Here is a 12,498-nt window from a genome sequence, read left to right as displayed (position 1 = left end):
ATACATATAGCTGGTTCACTTTGTTGTACAGCAGAAACACAATATTGCAAAGCAGTTAATGTCCAATAAAAATAAAAGCATGGGATTAGTATGCCATGGTTTTGTACTGCTTACTAAAAATTCAGCTGTTCATTGGCTTAAAATTTGAGGGCCAGACACTGGGATATAAGGTGCAATGCACTGTTTCGTAAGTCAGTCCAAAAACTAAGTCTAGTATATATATATTTACCACTCTCTTTCTGAGGTATATTACTAATTAGGAATACAAAAAACATCTGATTATTATTTTTTCCTTTGTCCAGTGTCATAATTAACCTTATTGGGTCAATTTAGGGCATTATTCTGAAGGAGATTCCTAATCTCTTTGAAAAAAAAACAGAATTAAAATCTTCTTTCCCAGTCATATCTTGGGCTAAAGATAGGTTTTATGTGTGAGTTTATTTTTAAATAATATTTTCCTCTGGTAAACTATTAAAAAAGTACAGGAGCATAAAAAATAGAAAAGTGAAAAGTTCTTTTGTTCCATCTAAGGAAGGCTCACTGTTAACTGTTTCTTGGGTGTACTTCCACAAAGTTTTACATATATGGCTTTTCCTTTTTTTTTGGTCACAAATCACAGGGATTCTTTTATTTTTGTGGCTGAATAATATTTGTATATGTATGTTTATAATACAGATATATACATATATAATTATAAATTATATATTATATATTATATATAAATATATAAATACAGATATATGTGTGTATATATATATTCACACACATATACATATATTCTTATATTTCCTTTTTCTATCCATTCATCAGTGAGCACTTAGTTTCCACATCTTGGCTATTTTAGATAATGCCACATTGAACACAAGGGGCCAGTATCTCTTTAATGATTTCATGGGACGTTACTTCAAGGTGGCGGAGTAGGAGGATGTGCACTCATCTCCTCCTGCTAGTGTTGGAGCGTCTCCCTTGGAGGCACGGGTTAGCAGTGGCCTGCCTTAGGGATAGAGGCATTGGCAGCAGCAGTCTTAGGAGGTGCCCCCTGGTGGAACCTTCCTGGAGGTCCTCCCGTTTCTTTAAGCAACCCTCCCCAATGCTGTTCTATGTACTATGTATAAATATCTCTTATTCTTTTGTTTTTTAAATTGAAATATATAGTTGATATACAGTAGATATACAGTATTATGTTCATTTCAGGTGTGCTACATAATGATTTGACACTTGGATACATTATGAAGTGACCACCATGATAAGTCTGGTGTCATGATAACCATCTGTCTCCATATAAAGTTATTACAGTATCATTGACTATATTCCTGATGCTGTTCTTTTTACTGGCTGCAGAGATTTCCACTGTATGGAACTTTCATGAGTTATTTAATTGATCATGTTTTAATGGACATTTAGGTTTCTCTTTATTTTATGGTTTTGCTATTATAGTAACTTCCTGGTTCAGTTCAGTTCAGTTGCTCAGTCATGTCCGACTCTTTGTGACGCCATGAACTGCAGCACGCCAACCCTTCCTGCCATCACCACCTCCCGGAATTCACCCAAACTCATGTCCACTGAGTCGGTGATGCCATCTGACCATCTAATCCTCTGTCGTCCCCTTGTTCTCCTGCCCTCACTCTTTCCCAGCATCAGAGTCTTATTCAAATGAGTTAGCTCTTTGCATCAGGTGGCCAAAGTTTCAGCTTCAACATCAGTCCTAAAGTGAACACCCAGGACTGATCTCCTTTAGGATGGACAGGTTGGATCTCCTTGCAGTCCAAGGAACTCTCAAAAGTCTTCTCCAACACCACAGTTCAAAAGCATCAATTCTTCTTCACTCAGCTTTCTTTATAGTCCAACTCTCACATCCATACATGACCACTGGAAAAACCATAGCCTTCACTAGACACACCTTTGTGGACAAAGTAATGTCTCTGCTTTTGAATATGCTATCTAGGTTGGTCATAACTTTCCTTCCAAGGAGTAAGCGTCTTTTAATTTCATGGCTGTAATCACCATCTGCAGTGATTTTGGAGCCCCAAAAAATAAAAGTCAGCCACTGTTTCCCCATTTATTTGCCATGAAGTGATGGGACTGGGTGCCATGATCTTAGTTTTCTGAATGTTGAGCTTTAAGCCAACTTTTTCACTCTCTTCTTTCACTTCGATCAAGAGGCTCTTTAGTTCTTCTTCACTTTCTGCCATAAGGGTGGTGTCATCTGCATATCTGAGGTTATTGATATTTCTCCCAGCAATCTTGATTCCAGCTTGTGCTTCCTCCAGCCCAGCGTTTCTCATGATGTATTCTGCATATAAGTTAAATAAGCAGGGTGACAATATACAGCCTTGACATACTCCTTTTCCTATTTGGAACCAGTCTGTGTTCCATGTCCAGTTCTAACTGTTGCTTCCTGACCTGCATACAAGTTTCTCAAGAGGCAGGTCAGGTGGTCTGGTATTCCCATCTCTTTCAGAATTTTCCACAGTTTATTGTGATCCACACAGTCAAAGGCTTTGGCATAGTCAATAAAGCAGAAATAGATGTTTTTCTGGAACTCTCTTGCTTTTTCAATGATGCATCGGATGTTGGCAATTTGATCTCTGGTTCTTCTGCCTTTTCTAAAACCAGCTTGAACTTCTGGAAGTTCACGGTTCACGTACTATTGAAGCCTGGCTTATTTTACTAGCGTGTGAGATGAGTGCAATTGTGTGGTAGTTTGAGCATTCTTTGGCATTGCCTTTCTTTGGGATTGGAATGAAAATTGATCTTTTCCAGTCCTGTGGCCACTGCTGCATTTTGCAAATCTGCTGGCATATTGAGTGCAGCACTTTCACAGCATCATCTTCCAGGATTTGAAATAATAGCTCAACTGGTATTCCATCACCTCCACTAGCTTTGTTTGTAGTGATGCTTTCTAAGGCCCACTTGACTTCACATTCCAGGATGTCTGGCTCTATGTGAGTGATCATACCGTCGTGATTATCTGGGTCGTGAAGATCTTTTTTGTACAGTTGTTCTGTGTATTCTTGCCACCTCATCTTAATATCTTCTACTTCTGTTAGGTCCATACTATTTCTGTTTTATCGAGCCTATCTTTGCATGAAATGTTCCCTTGGTATCTCTGATTTTCTTGAAGAGATCTCTAGTCTTTCCCATTCTGTTGTTTTCTTTTATGTCTTTGCACTGATTGATGAGGAAGGCTTTCTTATCTCTCCTTGCTATTCTTTGGAACTCTGCATTCAAATGAATATTTCTTTCCTTTTCTCTTTCGCTTTTTGCTTCTCTTGTTTTCACAGCTATTTGTAAGGCCTCCTCAGACAGCCATTTTGCTTTTTTGCATTTCTTTTTCTTGGAGATGGTTATGATTCCTGTTTCCTATACAATGTCACCAACTTCCATCCATAGTTTATCAGGCACTTTATCTATCAGATCTAGTCCCTTAAATCTATTTCTCTCTTCCACTGTATGGTCATAAGGGATTTGATTTAGGTCATACCTGCCTGATCTAGTGTGTTTTCCCCAAACTCTTCAATTTCAGTCTGGATTTGGCAATAAGGAGTTCATGATCTGAGCCACATTCAGCTCCCGGTCTTGGTTTTGCTGAGTGTATAGAGCTTCTCCATCTTTGGCTGCAAAGAATATAATCAGTCTGATTTCAGTGTCAACCATCGGGTAATGTCCATGTGTAGAGTCTTCTCTTGTGTTGTTGGAAGAGGGTGTTTGCTATGACCAGTGCATTCTCTTGGCAGAACTCTATTAGCCTTTGCCCTGCTTCATTCCATACTCCAAGGCCAAATTTGCCTGTTCCTCCACGTGTTTCTTGACTTCCTACTTGTGCATTCCAGTCCCCTATAATGAAAAGGACATCTTTTTTGGGTGTTAGTTCTAGAAGGTCTTGTAGGTCTTCATATAACTGTTCAACCTCAGCGTTACTGATCAGATCAGATCAGTCGCTCAGTCGTGTCCGACTCTTTGCGACCCCATGAATTGCAGCACGCCAAGCCTCCCTGTCCATCACCAACTCCCGGAGTTCACTCAGACTCTCGTCCATCGAGTCAGTGATGCCATCCAGCCATCTCATCCTCTGTCGTCCCCTTCTCCTCCTGCCCCCAATCCCTCCCAGCATCAAAGTCTTTTCCAGTGAGTCAACTCTGCACATGAGGTGGCCAAAGTACTGGAGTTTCAGCTTTAGCATCATTCCTTCCAAAGAAATCCCAGGGCTGATCTCCTTCAGAATGGACTGGTTGGATCTCCTTGCAGTCCAAGGGATTCTCAAGAGTCTTCTCCAACGCCACAGTTCAAAAGCATCAATTCTTCGGTGCTCAGCCTTCTTCACAGTCCAACTCTCACATCCATACGTAACCACAGTAAAAACCATAGCCTTGACTAGACGAACCTTTGTTGGCAAAGTAATGTCTCTGCTTTTGAATATGCTGTCTAGGTTGGTCATAACTTTCCTTCCAAGGAGTAAGCGTCTTTTAATTTCATGGCTGCAGTCACCATCTGTAGTGATTTTGGAGCCCAGAAAAATAAAGTCTGACACTGTTTCCACTGTTTCCCTATCTATTTCCCATGAAGTGGTGGGACCGGATGCCATAATCTTCGTTTTCTGAATGTTGAGCTTTAAGCCAACTTTTTCACTCTCCACTTTTACCTTCATCAAGAGGCTTTTGAGTTCCTCTTCACTTTCTGCCATGAGAGTGGTGTCATCTGCATATCTGAGGTTATTGATATTTCTCCGGGGAATCTTGATTCCAGCTTGTATTTCTTCCAGTCCAGCGTTTCTCATGATGTATTCTGCATATAAGTTAAATAAGCAGGGTGACAATATACAGCCTTGAGATACTCCTTTTCCTATTTGGAACCAGTCTGTTGTTCCATGTTCAGTTCTAACTGTTGCTTCCTGACCTGCATACAGGTTTCTCAAGAGGCAGGTCAGGTGGTCTGGTATTCACATCTCTTTTAGAATTTTCCATAGTTTATTGTGATCCACACAGTCAAAGGCTTTGGCATAGTCAATAAAGCAGAAATAGATGTTTTCTGGAACTCTCTCGCTTTTTCCATGATCCAGCGGATGTTGGCAATTTGATCTATCGTTCCTCTGCCTTTTCTAAAACCAGCTTGAACATCAGGAAATTCACTGTTCACATATTGCTAAAGCCTGGCTTGGAGAATTTTGAGCATTACTTTACTAGTGTAGAGAAAACCACTAGACCATTCAGGTATGACCTAAATCAAATCCCTTATGATTATACAGTGGAAGTGAGAAATAGATTTAAGGGCCTAGATCTGATAGATAGAGTGCCTGATGAACTATGGAATGAGGTTTGTGACATTGTACAGGAAACGGGGATCAAGACCATTCCCATAGAAAAGAAATGCAATAAAGCAAAATGGCTGTCTGGTGAGGCTTTACAAATAGCTGTGAAAAGAAGAGAAGCAAAAAGCAAAGGAGAAAAGGAAAGATATAAACATTTGAATGCAGAGTTCCAAAGAATAGCAAGAAGAGATAAGAAAGCCTTCTTCAGCGATCAATGCAAAGAAATAGAGGAAAACAACAGAATGGGAAAGACTAGGGATCTCTTCAAGAAAATCAGAGATACCAAAGGAACATTTCAGGCAAAGATGAGCTCGATAAAGGACAGAAATGGTATGGACCTAACAGAAGCAGAAGATGTTAAGAAGAGATGGCAAGAATACACAGAAGAACTGTTTAAAAAAGATCTTCATGACCCAGATCATCACGATGGTGTGAACGCTCACCTAGAGCCAGACATCCTGGAATGTGAAGTCAAGTGGGCCTTAGAAAGCATCACTACGAACAAAGCTAGTGAAGGTGATGGAATTCCAGTTGAGCTATTCCAAATCCTGAAAGATGATGCTGTGAAAGCGCTGCATTCCATATGCCAGCAAATTTGGAAAACTCAGCAGTGGCCACAGTACTGGAAAAGGTCAGTTTTCATTCCAATCTCAAAGAAAGGCAATGCCAAACAATGCTCCAACTACCGCACAATTGCACTCATCTCACATGCTAGTAAAGCGTTTGTTACTGGTAGGTATCTCTTAATAATTATATGGCTGTATATGTAGAATGGTTTCTTAGAAGTATTACTGGGTTATTCTAAAACATCTTGTGATATAGGTTTCTTGCTCAGGCATGTCTGACCCTCTGAGATCCCATGGACTTCTATAGCCTATCAGGCTCCTCTGTCTATGGAATTTTTCAGGCAAGAATACTGGAATGGGTTGCCATTTCCTCCTCCAGGGAATCTTCCCGACACAAGGCTCAAACCCACATCTCCTGCATTGGCAGGTGGATTCTTTACCACTGAGCCACCCGGGAAGCCCTTGTGATGTAGGTTTATACCTCAATAATTTGACCAAATCTTTGATGGACTGCCTTATTACTTACATTTTTCTCATGAAATTGGAATTCAGAAGCAATATATAGTTTATTAACTGTAATAAACTAATTTAAGGGAGTAGTTCCAGTTAATTAAAATTTTGCCTGGACTTCCTTGGTGATCTAATGATTAAGACTCTGTGCTTCCAATGCAGAGGGTTCTATCCCTGGGATGGGAAATAAGATCCCACATTCTGTGGCATGACCAAAAAAAAAAAAAGATTTTACTTTGGGGAATGGATTATGCCTTTGTATACAAAAAAATAAATACTTAGAAGAGGTGATAGTGTTGAGCCACCATTCTATTTCAAATCTAGTTTTCTTGGGCTCCAAAATCACTGCAGATTGTGACTGCAGCTATAAAATTAAAAGACGCTTCCTCCTTGAAAGAAAAGCTGTGACAAACCTAGACAGCATGTTAAAAAGCAGAGACATTACTTTGCCTACAAAGATCCATACAGTCAAAGCTGTGGTGGTTCCAGTAGTCATGTATGGATGTGAGTGTTGGACCATAATGAAGGCTGAGTGCTGAAGAATTGATACTTTTGAACTGTAGTGCTGGAGAAAACTCTTGGGAGTCTTTTGGACAGATAGGAAGTCATACCAGCCAATCCTAAAGGAAATCAACCCTGAATAGTTATTAGAAGGATTGATGCTGAAGTTGAAGCTCCAGTACTTGGGCCACCTGATGCAAAAAGCTAACTCACTTGAAAAGACCCTTGTGCTGGGAAAGACTGAAGGCGGGAGGAGAAGGGGACGACAGAAGTCGAGATGGTTGGATGGCATTATCAACTCAATGGACATGAGTTTGAGCAAGCTCCAGGAGATGGTGACGGACAGGGAACCCTGGCATGCTGCAGTTCACGGGGTCACAAAGAGTCGGACACAACTGAGTGACTGAACAACAATTATGTGATTACCTACAGTTTACGCACTGACCTGTATTCTAAACATTTTATCTGTATTATTTTAATCATCTGAGCCATCCACTGAGGTTGTTACTATTAATAGTATCCTTATTTAATGGTAGATAAGACTCAAGTTTAGAGAGGTTAAATGAGTTGCCCCAGGTACAAAGACTGGGTATGCAGAAACTCTATTCTTAAATGTAATTATAGAATTTGTATTTTTTGTTTTGTTGTTTGGTCCCCACAATGAAGCAATATTTTCAGTCATTAAGATCTCTGAGAAAGATAATGAAAGAAAATAAGATATGCCTCTTATTCTTGAAGTTAATGCTCCCATTTTCCTACCACCTTCATCTTTTTGTATTCATGGAGAAGGCAGTAGCACCCCACTCCAGTACTCTTGCTTGGAAAATCCCATGTACAGAGGAGCCTGGTAGACTGCAGTCCATGGGGTCGCTAAGAGTCGGACACGACTGAGTGACTTCCCTTTTGCTTTTCACTTTCACGCATTGGAGAAGGAAATGGCAACCCACTCCAGTGTTCTTGCCTGGAGAATCCCAGGGACGGCAGAGCCTGGTGGGCTGCCGTCTATGGGGTTGCACAGAGTCGGACACGACTGAAGCGACTTAGCAGCAGCAGCAGCAGCAAAAAGTGTTACACAATGTATTGCAAATAAGTAATGCAAATGATGGATAGAAACTTTAATTTGGAGTAGCATTATGTTTCATGCCATAATACAGTCTTATTTATACTAAAAGATATTTGCCCAGTATCTCCAGCCTTGCCTTTTGTTGTCCAGTTGCTAAGTTGTGTCCGTCTCTTTGCTACCCCATGGACTGCAGCACCCTAGACCTCCCTGTCCCTCACCATCTCCCAGAGTTCACCAGAGTTCATATCCATTGAATCAGTGATGATGCCATCCAACCATCTCATCTTCTGTCATCCCCTTCTCCTGTCTTCAGTCTTTCCCAGCATCAGGGTCTTTTCGAATGAGTTGCTCTTCACATCAGGTGGCCAAAGTATTGGAGCTTCAGCATCAATCCTTCCATCGAATATTCAAGGTTGATTTCATTTAGGATTGACAGTTCAACCAAAAAAGCAAAAGTGCTTCCAGGAAGCACTTATTTGTAAAGGAGCTTCTATAGTCTCACACACATCTATCTCATTTACTCCTATTTCAGACAGTTCTAAGAGGTACTGGGTTTTCTAGCCTGTGATAGTTGATAAGAATCAACAAATTAGAAAAAAATGCAAGTAGTACTGTTAGAGACAGGAAGACTGACAATTCCAGGAAAGGGGATAGCTTTGTATACAGCCGTTAGTGGTAAACGAAAAGTAAACCTAAAAGCAGACAGCATTTCGAGTTGTTTTGGAATCTTTGTCTTTAGTGTACTCCAAGAGCCCTTAAGGCTGATTGAACATCAGCCTGTTAAATCATAGTGCTATAATTTACCAAAATGATAATCCTGAGTTTTATTTTTAAAAATAAATTATCCTGGATACACTCTAATTAGCAAAACAGGGATTTCCATTTACAGAAAAAAAAAGTGAATTATACTGAATAAATACATAAAGCATTGTCATACCCAAACTATTGGACTTAATATATATTGTTACTATCTTGTAACTTTTGCAAAGAGCCCCTTTATCAGAAATTTTATTATTGTTGAAGTTCACAGTTCAGAACTATTAGTGCTACATATTCTGAAAAGCAAAAAATATTGATGATGGCTCAAAAATGTACATATATGACTGGACAGAAGAAAACTCCAGTATCTCCAGTGCTACAGGACTTCTTTGCAATTAGTTTGCAGAACTTGATTCTCCTCAGACTGCTGTGATTGCTCTGCACATCCTATAAATTATTTACACCCTGATGATGCTAAATGGCTGCATTAATGGCACCTCTGGCTCCACATGATATCAAGAACTTAAATAATTCATCTTTTATTACAGCTGCATCCCGGTAGATTAGCATGAGTGAGAGCTGAGTATAACACTGAGCTAAGGCCTTTGCTCAGGTCTTTATTCTCCAAATATCATATCAGTAAATATTCAGATATTAGTGCTGTTAAAAAATAAAGATTATTGACTGTTAGAAAGCTAGACTCTTGAGGTTATGTTTATGAGGCATTAAATCGCTTCACCTATTTAAGTGCATTTTAAGGATACTTCAAGAGGAAAATCTTTGAAAGACAGTTCTCCATTTTAGGACTTTCACTTAAAAAACAAACTAGCATTAGTTTTACTGAATTAAATGACTGGCCATTGGCAACAATAGTGAGAGAGACCTTAATTTTGAAAACTATTCAAATTGTTAAGGGTTTTTATATCTGATATTTGAAGTCTTCAAATTTGTCTTCTTTGGGCTTTATGGAGTACTTCAAAAAAAAAGAAGGAAGGCATGCTATGGAGAGCAAGTGTGTGTGTGTATATGTATGTGTGCATGCATGCACACACACCTCCATATGCCTGTGGGTGTGCTAAGTTGCTTCACTCGTGTCCGACCCTTTGCAATCCCATAGACTATATAGCCCATCAGGCTCCTTTGTCCATGGGATTCTCCAGGCTGGAGAATGGTTACCATGTTCTGCTCCAGGGGATCTTCCCAACTCAGGGATCAAACCTGCATCTACTTATGTCTCTTGCATTGGCAGGCGGGCATTTGCCACTATGGCCACCTGGGAAGCCCCTTCACATGCCCATGTAACATTAAATGCCAGAGTGAAATTAAGATATAAAAAAGCTAATTTACACCTTTTCCATGAAGGCTAGTAGCTGAGTTGATGTTGGATTCATGTTTACTCTTTTGAAGTGACTCCACAGAGTACTATACATGCTGCTTTTGAAAAAGACAAAAAGATTACTAAAGTTGACAGTGGTTGTAACCTTAGCACTTGCACAGTACCTGGCATATGGTTCAGTAAACGTTTATTGCATAAATATCTGATGATCAGATCAGTCCATATAATTGTAGTTACAAACCTGGTATTTTGATAGAGCAGCTATATGATTTATTTGATTTATGGCACCCCACTCCAGTACTCTTGCCTGGAGAATCCCATGGATGGAGGAGCCTGGTAGGCTATAGTCCATGGGGTCACCAAGAGTCAGACACGACTGAGCGACTTCACTTTCACTTTTCCCTTTCATGCATTGGAGAGGGAAATGGCAGCCCACTCCAGTGTTCTTACCTGGAGATTCCCAGGGACAGAGGAGCCTGTTGGGCTGCTGTCTTTGGGGTCACACAAAGTCGGACATGACTGACGCGACTTAGCAGCAGCAGTATATGATTTATACTAGTTGCTTTATATGATAGTACTAGTTTGGGGAGTGAATTTCAGTTTGCTGTATTTTTTAATCTGTACTATGTGGATTTGTGGCAGAAAAGTCCAGAGAGCCTCATTATATGGGGTTCTATGAGCCGTATATTCTTAAGACAGCATTAGTCTGTAGAGAGGCTCCAGAGTTTTTCAGGTATCTTTTGCGTTCCACTGAAAATCCTTAGAAGTTCTTCAAACATACAGAGAAAATTATTCTTTACTCCAGTCAAGACACTGGACAGTTTTCGCTGATACTGAATACATAGTGGTTTATACTATATATAAGTTGAGTTTCATTTGATTGCTTTAGATTTCTTTAATAATGGTTTTCTTTAAAACTGATTGTCTGATCATCATTGACATCCATGAGAGAACTGTAGGGGATCGTACAGCCAAAAGTTATAATGTCAAGGAGATTAGGGTTTGGAAAGGCATTAGAGGCACTGATTAAAATGAAAGCCCTTAATCTGTAAAAGGAAAAAAACCTAATTTCCAGAAAGCATGAAATATAAAATTAAATCATACTGTGGTAGCCTACTATACAGATGATGTTAGCTGTCTGTTTGCCAGACCAGCCACCTTGAAGCAGAATATGGAGTATCTAACTTAAATTAGAACAGTGGAATTTCTCCTTCAGTTGAAGCACCACAATAAATAAATATCTTTTTGCTTGTATTAATATGAAATTCTGTGTTTATTGTTCAGTAACAAGTGTGAATTGGATGAAAGTGTCTGCATAAGGGCAGCAAGAGACACACAGATGTAAACAACAGACTCTGTGGGAGAAGGCTAGGATGGGATGATTTGAGACAATAGCACTGAAACATGTATATTACCATATATAAAATAGATGACCAGTGCAAGTTTGATGCGTGAAGCAGGGAACCCAAAGCCAATGCTCTAGGACAACCCAGAGGGAGAGGGTGAGGAGAGAGGCGGAAGAGGGGTTCAGGATGGGGGAACACATGAATACCCATGGCTGATTCATGTCAATGTATGGCAAAAACCATCACAATATTGTGAAGTAATTATTCTCCAATTAAAATTAAATAAAAGAAAGTGCATATAAGATTTTTATGTGGAGTAAATTCATATTTTTATTTCTTAACATTTTCCAGCACATCCCTCCATTCATGAGTGTCTTTGAGCTGATATCTGGTGCCACGTATCTTAGAATATAGATTTTAGAACTGTATGAAAAAGGCTTTAAAACTATGTGAAAAAGTGATGGTTGGATCTAGCCTTAATTACATTATGGTGTAAATTAGGCTCTTACATGAAAGTGGCTAGGTTTTACAGATGCACAGACAGGAATCTAGCTGAGAACAAATTGTTCTGCTGTGATAGAGACATCGTTCAAACTGCATGCATCTGTCAGCTGCCCATGGTGGCACAGTGAGATAAAGTGATCTGTAATGTGTCTCTAGTGTGTCCCATTGCTAGCCATATTGTAATGTATAATACATCTCTTGGGCAGACAGCTTGTGTGGGCTGGATTCCATCTCAGCCTTGAAAAGATGCCAGAAAGCATCAAGGTGAATTTTTAAGCCTATTTAAATATTTAGACTCATGACTAAATATCAGTGAAATCTCTGCTGTATCTGATTGAAGTGAGATGGAATTTCAAGAATACAAGAAGTGAGATGGAATTTCAAGATTACAACTTCCTCACTTATTAGCTGTGTGACCTTGGATTGCCAAATTATTCATTTCTCCATCTGTTTCTGTGTTGGGAAAGTGAGGATTGTAAAAGTATTTGCCTCATAAGGTTGTTGTATGGATTTAGACAGTTAATATGTATAAAGTGCATAGAAGAGTGCATGGCACTTAATAAATGTTAGCTGTTGCTCCCACTACTATCATCATCATTAAGGTA

The 12,498-nt window shown here is 39.6% G+C and overlaps 1 protein-coding gene across 5 annotated transcripts in view; it reads left to right on the top strand.

The window, feature by feature from the left end:
• LRIG2 (leucine rich repeats and immunoglobulin like domains 2) overlaps positions 1 to 12,498 on the top strand; it is a 66,456-nt gene that overhangs the window by 26,502 nt on the left and 27,456 nt on the right. The gene's annotated exons all lie outside the window — the stretch shown is intronic.

The sequence above is a fragment of the Bos mutus genome, chromosome 3, assembly GCF_027580195.1.
Source record: "Bos mutus isolate GX-2022 chromosome 3, NWIPB_WYAK_1.1, whole genome shotgun sequence".
Classification (NCBI taxonomy): domain Eukaryota; kingdom Metazoa; phylum Chordata; class Mammalia; order Artiodactyla; family Bovidae; genus Bos; species Bos mutus.
Note: the sequence above shows the minus strand (reverse complement) of the source record. Positions and strands in the feature narration are given on the sequence as shown.